Genomic DNA, 8,200 nt, shown 5'->3' with positions numbered 1-8,200 from the left:
TTGCTCTTCTATTTTAGCAATATTGAGAGATTTGTCTTCCAGCTTGCTGATTCTGGCTTCCATCTCTACAGTTCTACTCCTTTGCCCTTTCAGTGTATTGTCTATTTCTGATTTTTTAAAATTAATTGTTTGGACCTCTTTTTTCAGGTTTTGAAATGTTTCCAATGCTACTGCTTTTATTTGATTGTTCCTGTAGTGCTTTCCTGATTTTTTCTTAACCCCTCTGTGAATCATTTGGATACTCCTCATTATCATTCTCCTGAATTCCTTCTTAAGCAGTTTCAAAGCCTACCTTCTTTCCAATGGGAAGTCTAGTTCTACCTCTAATTCATTTGTTTCAGTTACTCTGTCTTGATTCGTGACATGTGTTGATGTCTTTGACTGTCTCTTGGGCATCTTCAATAATTAGATGTGTTTTAAATAATTAGATGAATGTCTGTTGATATATTATTAAACTTTCTGATTGTCTTGTAGATGTGATCAGGAGATGGGCTCCCTTTTCCCTTTTCTTATTACTAAACTCAGAATACTATAGCAGGTATTAGCTGTCTATCTGGTATGCAGCAGCTGGTATTGGTTCTTGTCTGGATGGTGGAATTTTATAGGGTGTGACTGTAGCTTTACTATATGACCACAATTGCTTACTCGGTAAGGCAGGGAGAGGAAAAGCTCCTACCCAAGGTCAATGGGGAGCCATAAAAAAATAAATAAAACCACAACCGCAAAATATCCAGATTGGATATTACAGTCTATAATCAGGGAAAAAAAAAATGTAGGAAAATATGAGTATGACTTTAACACCGCTTGCTCAGCTGGCTGGAATCATTCTGTGAGACTGTTAAAGCAGTACCTGTTGACTCCTCCTCTTTCTGTGCACTGTGGTATTTGCTGAGCATAGCTGTGCACATGCAATGTAGAACCCTTCGGGTGTTGGAGGGGGGTGTCCACTCACTGAGGCACTACCTCTAGTCACCAGAGTGGAGGTACACAGACAGCGAGAGACCAATGAACAGGGGAATATATGAAAATGTTCACATTTAATCTCTCACGATGGGTCAGATATGCTCCTCTGATCTGCTTCCATTCTGTCATGCCCAAGATGGCCACTCTGGTACCTGCTAGCAGCCGCAGATCAGAAAATGCTACCTTTCTTGCTTCTGCTACAAATCACACAGACAATAAGCCTTTGATCCTTCTAAATATTCTTTCATATGTAATTCAGAGTTCTGGGACTGTCCACTGAACCTGCTTCATCTTGTATTTTGTTATTACTGTCAGAGGTCTGTACCACACTTCTCCCTAAGCTGCCATCAAGCCCCACCCCTCTATATCATTTAGTTTAGTTTTTTTTTTTTTTTCCTTTCTAGTTTTAAATCTGTTTTATCTCTTATATAATATATGTCAGGTGTGCTTAACATTTATAACTTCTAAAATGCTATACAAGATCACTATGAGTAGGAATCAACTCGATGACTGTATTTGGGTTTTATTGTTTTGTTTTTCCAGAAAAGTCATCTCTGGATCTATTTTGTCCCTTCACCTGGAATGTGATTCTATTGACCTACATTATTGACCTGGGACAGGGTGGTCCATTAATAACATTCTAGATTTGATAACTGTTTTTCTAGGAATCCAAGTTAGTCTTCTTAATTCTTTCTGCTACACCTTTCTCTTGTTATATCTTTGTATTGAAAGTGAATTTTTTCTTTTAATCCATTCCTTACACTACAATATCATTGAGGCAGTTTTGGTATGGTATGTTAGTGAGAAAAATTAAAAGTTAAATTGCAGGACACTGGAGTCCTGGTGTGGCTTCAGCTGCTCCTTGGAAACCCTATATAGGGTCACTATGAGTCAGAATATTCTCTATTAATATAGTTCAATCCACTGCAAATAAGCAATATAAACAAAAACAGGTGATAGTTTGGTAAGTTAGGCTTCAAGATAAATCTCCTTTCTTTCTTACTTAATAATTGGCACCTCCTATGTTAGAATTTGAACCCTGGTATGGAGCTGTAGGATACGCTCTGGACTGCTAACTGCAAGGCCAGTAGTTCAAACTCACCAGCAGTTTTTGAAAACCATATGCAGGATCATTATGACTCAGAACTGACTTGATGGCATGCACAAACAACAACATGTTGGAAGGGTAAAATTCACTGCTGCCCTAGATGCTGATCACTTACTCTTTATTATTTTCTAAGCCAGGTATGGTAGACGTTATTTTTTTTAGTAAATGATAAAGATTGTTAAGGTGAAACCTGCATGATTATCCAATTTAATGAGATGTGGTTTGATAAAAAATGAATCATGAGATTGATTTATAATCTTATTAGCTATTTTAATTATGTGTATTTTGTTTTTGCTTCTTTATAGGTTCTGGCATAAAACTCCAAAAGGAATACCAATTAATAAAGTGATTGTAATGAATCAATACACTGAATTAACATTTTATGAGTGAAATGTAAAAACCAGGCAAGTTCATTCATTAGTCTGACAATGCCATTTTTTCCCTCAAAGTCTATATTTAAAGCATTGTTTTTATAATCATTGACTGAAAAACCAGATTATATCATTATTTTTAAAATATGCAATAGTAATTCTAAGTCCAAATGAATTTCTATGTTAAAATAAAAGAATGATTATAAATGTACATCACAGCATGACAGTCTCCTAAATAGGAATCACTCATCACATTTTGAAATAAAACCATACAGATCAAGGAGAATAGTATATAATATCATCTACATCTTCAATATAATAATGAAACAGATCATATTACAACCTTTAACTTAACCTAGAGGTAAGGAAAATAAATCTAAATTCAGTAAAACCAGCTCCCAGAACCTAGAAGTGGAATAGATTATTTCTACTGTCAAAAGAATACAATTCAAGATGACTGTGTTGGAAATTTTCTGGGTGTGGGGGATAGTTTGGAAGTGAGGCATTCTTTGGGTGCAGAGAGGAAGAATAAGAAAGGAAAAAAAAAGAAAGAGAAATTTGTATCATGCATATTAACCAAACAAGAGTGATAAGCACAAAAAAGACATCTTCAACCAGTAATAGGTGATTAATCAACCCAAAATCCTCATATTTTCCTGCCCTCAATAATTATTACAGGTACAAGAAAATATAATATGTAAGAAAAAATGCATAACTATACAAAGCATAATTATACAAACCCTATACATGAAAATGGCAAGAAAAAAAGTAATTCAGATAATAAAAATCCTTACTCTAAACCAAAACCAACTGTAAAGGTGTTGTTTCAATTTGTAGATAGGTATCATCAGTTTCCTGAGGAATCATTATGAAAATGGATTGTAAGAGTGCCTATTTTAGGGACTGCAACTTTACTTTTGAATACCTTATAATGGAAGAGTATGTTTACAAGACCCACAACTCACTATGAAACTGCAGCAAATAGTAAAGCATTTCCAATTATACAGAAAGTTAACCCAGAGGGAACGGCCAGCTTAGTAAATTGGATCACATTTGCAGCAAGAACAATTTACCTTGAGGACGGAAACTGATCCTCCCCATTTCTAAAGATGCAATGGAACACTCCAAATGAAACAGCTACATTTATGAGCAATGTTAAAATGGCTTTATGCTGATCATGATATTTACTCAATGAGCATGCCCCTTGCACAGGTCATAGTAGATATTAATGGAGCTCCTTCTATATGGAAACCTCATACCATAATCTTATGACTGCAAAACAAGACACAGTCTAAGAAAATATGCTGGATTTGTTTGCACAGTTACCCACACAGGTTGTGAATTTGCAAGAAATATAGGATAATTCACAGAACAGGAAAAGGCAATTGGACAATTGCAGGAAAACAGGTGCCATATGCACATATGTGGGTTAAATGGCCAGGTGGTGGGAAAGAGACTTTCTTGGGGCTCCTGGACATAGAAGTCCAATGTACTATAACCTCAAAACCTGACAATAAAATACTGAAGGGGCCTAGCCTCACTATGAATCAGAACCAACTTGATGACATTTTAACAATAACAACAATGAAGTCAGACTCAGGGGATATGGGAATACAACTGTAAAGGAAACTAAGGTCTGGATGTTGTTGTTAAATGCCATTGAATTTGTTCTGACTCATAGCAACCCTGAAAATGGTTTCTGAGGTGTGACTGAGAATTAGAAAATTTAAACAGATCTTGCATGATCTGTTTACTAGAAGATATTATTGGTATAAATACTATGTCTAATTGGGGAACAGTTGCATTATCTGATATTGTAAAATAGAAAGTGTGTAAGTGGACCCACCACTTGTTTTCCAGTTTAAACTATTCTGATAGTTTGTGTGTTGCTGTGATCCTGGCAACTATGTGACTGGTATCTGAAATACTAGCAGGGTCACCAATGATCAACAAGTTTCAGTACAGCTTCCATTTCCATACTCAGACAGACTAGGAAGAAGGAGAGTAGACTACTTCGGAATGTTTTGCCACTGAAAACCTTATGAAAAGCGGCATAACCTTGTCAGCCATAGTGCCAGAGGATGCAACATTTTGTATGACAGAAGAATCTTGTCAGATATAGTGCAAGAAGATGTGCTATTCAGGTTCAAAGACACTGAAAATACGATTATGAATGAACTTCATCTACAAAATAGAGTTGACTATGGTGTTGTGATTGGAGTAAAGTTTTCTGGACCTTCATTTGCTGATGAGGCACCATTCAAAAGTAGGTGAAACAGCTGTAAACATCCAATAATAGGAACAGAGAATGAAAGAAGTATAAATCTAAGAAAATTGGAAGTTGCCCAAAATGAAATGGAACATATAAATATTGATACCATTGGTGTTAGTAAACTGAAATAGACTGGTATTAGTCTTTTTGAGTCAGACAATAATATGTTTTGCTATAAGAAGCTCTCATAGTACAGTGTTTACAAGTCAGGCTTCTAACCTCAAGGTCAGCAGTTTGAAACTACCAGCTGTTCTGCATGATAAGGATGAGGCTCCCTGCTCCCATAAAGATTTACAGCCTCAGTAACCCTATGCAAGATCACTATGAGTTGAAACAGACTCCATGGCACACCACCACCGCCATGCCAGGAATAGCAAATTGAAAACGAATTGCATCACATTTATCATCGAAAAGAGCATTTCAAGATCTGTCTTGAAGTACAAGTACTGTTGTGATAGGGTAATGCCCATCTACCTACACCTTGGAAACTCTATACAGGGTCACTATCAATTGGAAATTACTGAATGATACTTGTAAACACCAACAATAAAGAAGGCCAGTTGATAACACTATTATTCAAATATATACATTAACCCCTAAAACCAGTGATGATGGAACTGAAGAATTCTAACAGCTTCTTCAGTCTGAAATTGTTCAAGCATGCAATCAAGATGCATTGATAATTACTGGTGATTCGAATGAGGAGGGTGGAAAGAAAGACGAAGGATCAGTAGTTGGAAAATATGGCCTTCTTGATACAAATGATACTGACGATTATATGATTGAATTTTGCAAGACCAATAATTTATTGCAAATACCTTTTTAAGCATCAGAAAAAGTGAATAATTACATAGACCTCACCAGATGGAATACACAGGACTCAAATTGACTACATCTGTAGAAGTGACAGTGGAAAAACTCAATATCATCAGCCAAAACAAGGCCAGGGGCTAGTTGTAGAAAAGACCATCGATTGCTCATATGCAAGTTAAGACTGAATGCAAGTTAAGACTGAAGTAGAAGAAAATTGAAGCAAGCCCACAGAGCCAAAATAGGACCCTAAATCTACCTCACCTGAATTTAGAGACCATCTTAAGAACAAATTTGATGTATTAGACACTAATGATCAAAGACCAGCAGGGTTGTGGGATGACACCAATAACATTATATAGGAAAAAAGTAAAAGATCATTAAAAAGACAGGCAACAAATAAAAGGCCAAAAGATATGTCAGCAGAAACTCTGAAACTAGCTTTTAAGCTAAGAGAATCCTGAACAAATGGACGAAATGAGGAAGTAAAAATGCTAAACAGATATTTCAAAGGACAAATCAAGAAAGTAAGGTAAAGTCTTTTAATGAAATGTGCAAAGACCTGGAGTTAAAAAATCAAAAGGGAAGATCACTTTCAACATACCTCAAACTGAAAGAACTGAAGAAAAAATTCAAGCCTTGACTTGAAATACTGAAAGATTCTATGGTCAGAATAGTGAGTGGACAGAATATTGAAGGATGCAAAAAGCATTAAAAGAATATGGAAGGAATACAAAGGGTCACTGTCCCAAAAAGAAATGGTTAATACTCAATCATTTAAAGATGTAATATATGATCAAATACCAATGGTAATGATGAAAGAAGTTCAAGCTGCACTAAAGGCATTGGCAAAAACAAAACATCAGGCACCGATGGAATATAAATTAAAATATTTCAACAAACTGATGCAGTACTGGAGACACTAACTCTATGCCAAGAAATTTGGAATATGGCTACTTGGCTAACTGGTTGGAAGAGATCCAAATTTGTGCCCATTCCAAAGAAAGATGATCCACCAGAATACAGAATTAATCTAACAATATCATGTACAACTAAAATTATGCTGAATATAATTAAAACAAAACAAAACAAAAAAAACAACTACAACAACACATCGATAGAGAATGTCTAGAAATACAAGCTGGATTCAGAAGAGAATATGGGGCAAGGGTTATCATTGCTGATGTCAAATGGATCTTTGCTGAAAGTTGAAAATATAAGAAAGATGTTTTTGTGTGCTTTATTGACTATGCAAAGGCTTTTGATTGTCAATGGTATTGAAGGAGTAAGTCTAAGCTGAACTAAAGGCATTAGCAAAACACATGGCCGAAAGAATTGACTGTATTTAACTTGAAGAGTTTCAATAAAGTGAAACAGTATTTGGGGTACCACTCATCTATGCCAAGACATTTGGAAGACATATGCCTGACTAACTGAAGGAAAGAGATCCATATTGTGCCCATTCCAAAGACAGGTGGCCCAATAAAAAGCAAAAATCTTTGAACAGTATCGCATGCAAGCATAATTTTCCTGAAAATAATTTTAAAAGCCATTGCAGCAATACATCTACAGGGGAATGCCAGAAATTCAAACTGGATTCAAAGAGAAAGCGAAACAAGTGATATCACTGATGTCAGATGAATCTTGATGAAAACAGAGAATACTAGAAAAGTTTATTTATGTTTCATTGGCTATGTAAAAACATTCTAATGTGTGGATCATAACAAACTATGGATAACATCATGAAGGATGGGAATTTAAGAATAGTTAATTGTGATCATGAGGAAACTGTACAAAGGTCAAGGGGTAGTCACTTTACAGAACAAGGGGAAACAGAATGGTTCAAAATAAGGGTAGTGTATACCAGGGTTGTGTTATTTTATTACATTTATTTGATCTGTATACTGTTGTTTGTATTGTTCATAGGGTTGCTATGAGTCAGAACTGATTCAACACACACAAAAGTTAAGAAAAATTATTCCTTCAAAGCTGAACTTCAAATTATTAAAGTATTTATTTTCATAAAACTAATAATTTAGATATAGCAATTTACTCATATATGTTAGTTAAAATATAATTAATTCTGTTTGATTAATAATATAATATGGAAATTAACAAAATGTATTTAATGTTATATGTGAAATATAAAATAAGTTTTAAAAATTTACTTATCCTCCCAGAAGGAAAATCACATACACACACACATATCTTTTGTGTGGATCATAAGAAACTATGGATAATATTGCAAAGAATGGGTATTCCAGAGCATTTCATTATGCTCATGAGACATCTGTAAATTAACTTAGAAGCAGTGGTTTGAACAGAACAAGAGGATACTGAAGGGTTTAAAATCAGGAAAGGTGTTAGTCGGGGTTGTATCTTTTCACCATACTTACTCAATTCATATACTAAGGAAGTAATCTGAGAAGCTGGATTATGTGAAGAAGATCTTGTTTGTAGATGATACAACCTTACTGAAAGTGAAGAAGACTTAGAATACTTATTGATAACTATCAAAGACCACAGCCTTCAGCATGGATTGCACCTCAATGCAAAGTAAACAAAAATATTCAGAATTAGAGCAAGAAATAACATCATGATAAATGGAGAAAAGATAGAAATTCTCAAACACTTCATTTTGTTTGGATCTACAATGAACAGTCATGAAAACAGCAG

Source organism: Chrysochloris asiatica, unplaced genomic scaffold (assembly GCF_000296735.1).
Source record: "Chrysochloris asiatica unplaced genomic scaffold, ChrAsi1.0 scaffold00031, whole genome shotgun sequence".
Lineage (NCBI taxonomy): Eukaryota > Metazoa > Chordata > Mammalia > Afrosoricida > Chrysochloridae > Chrysochloris > Chrysochloris asiatica.
Note: the sequence above shows the minus strand (reverse complement) of the source record.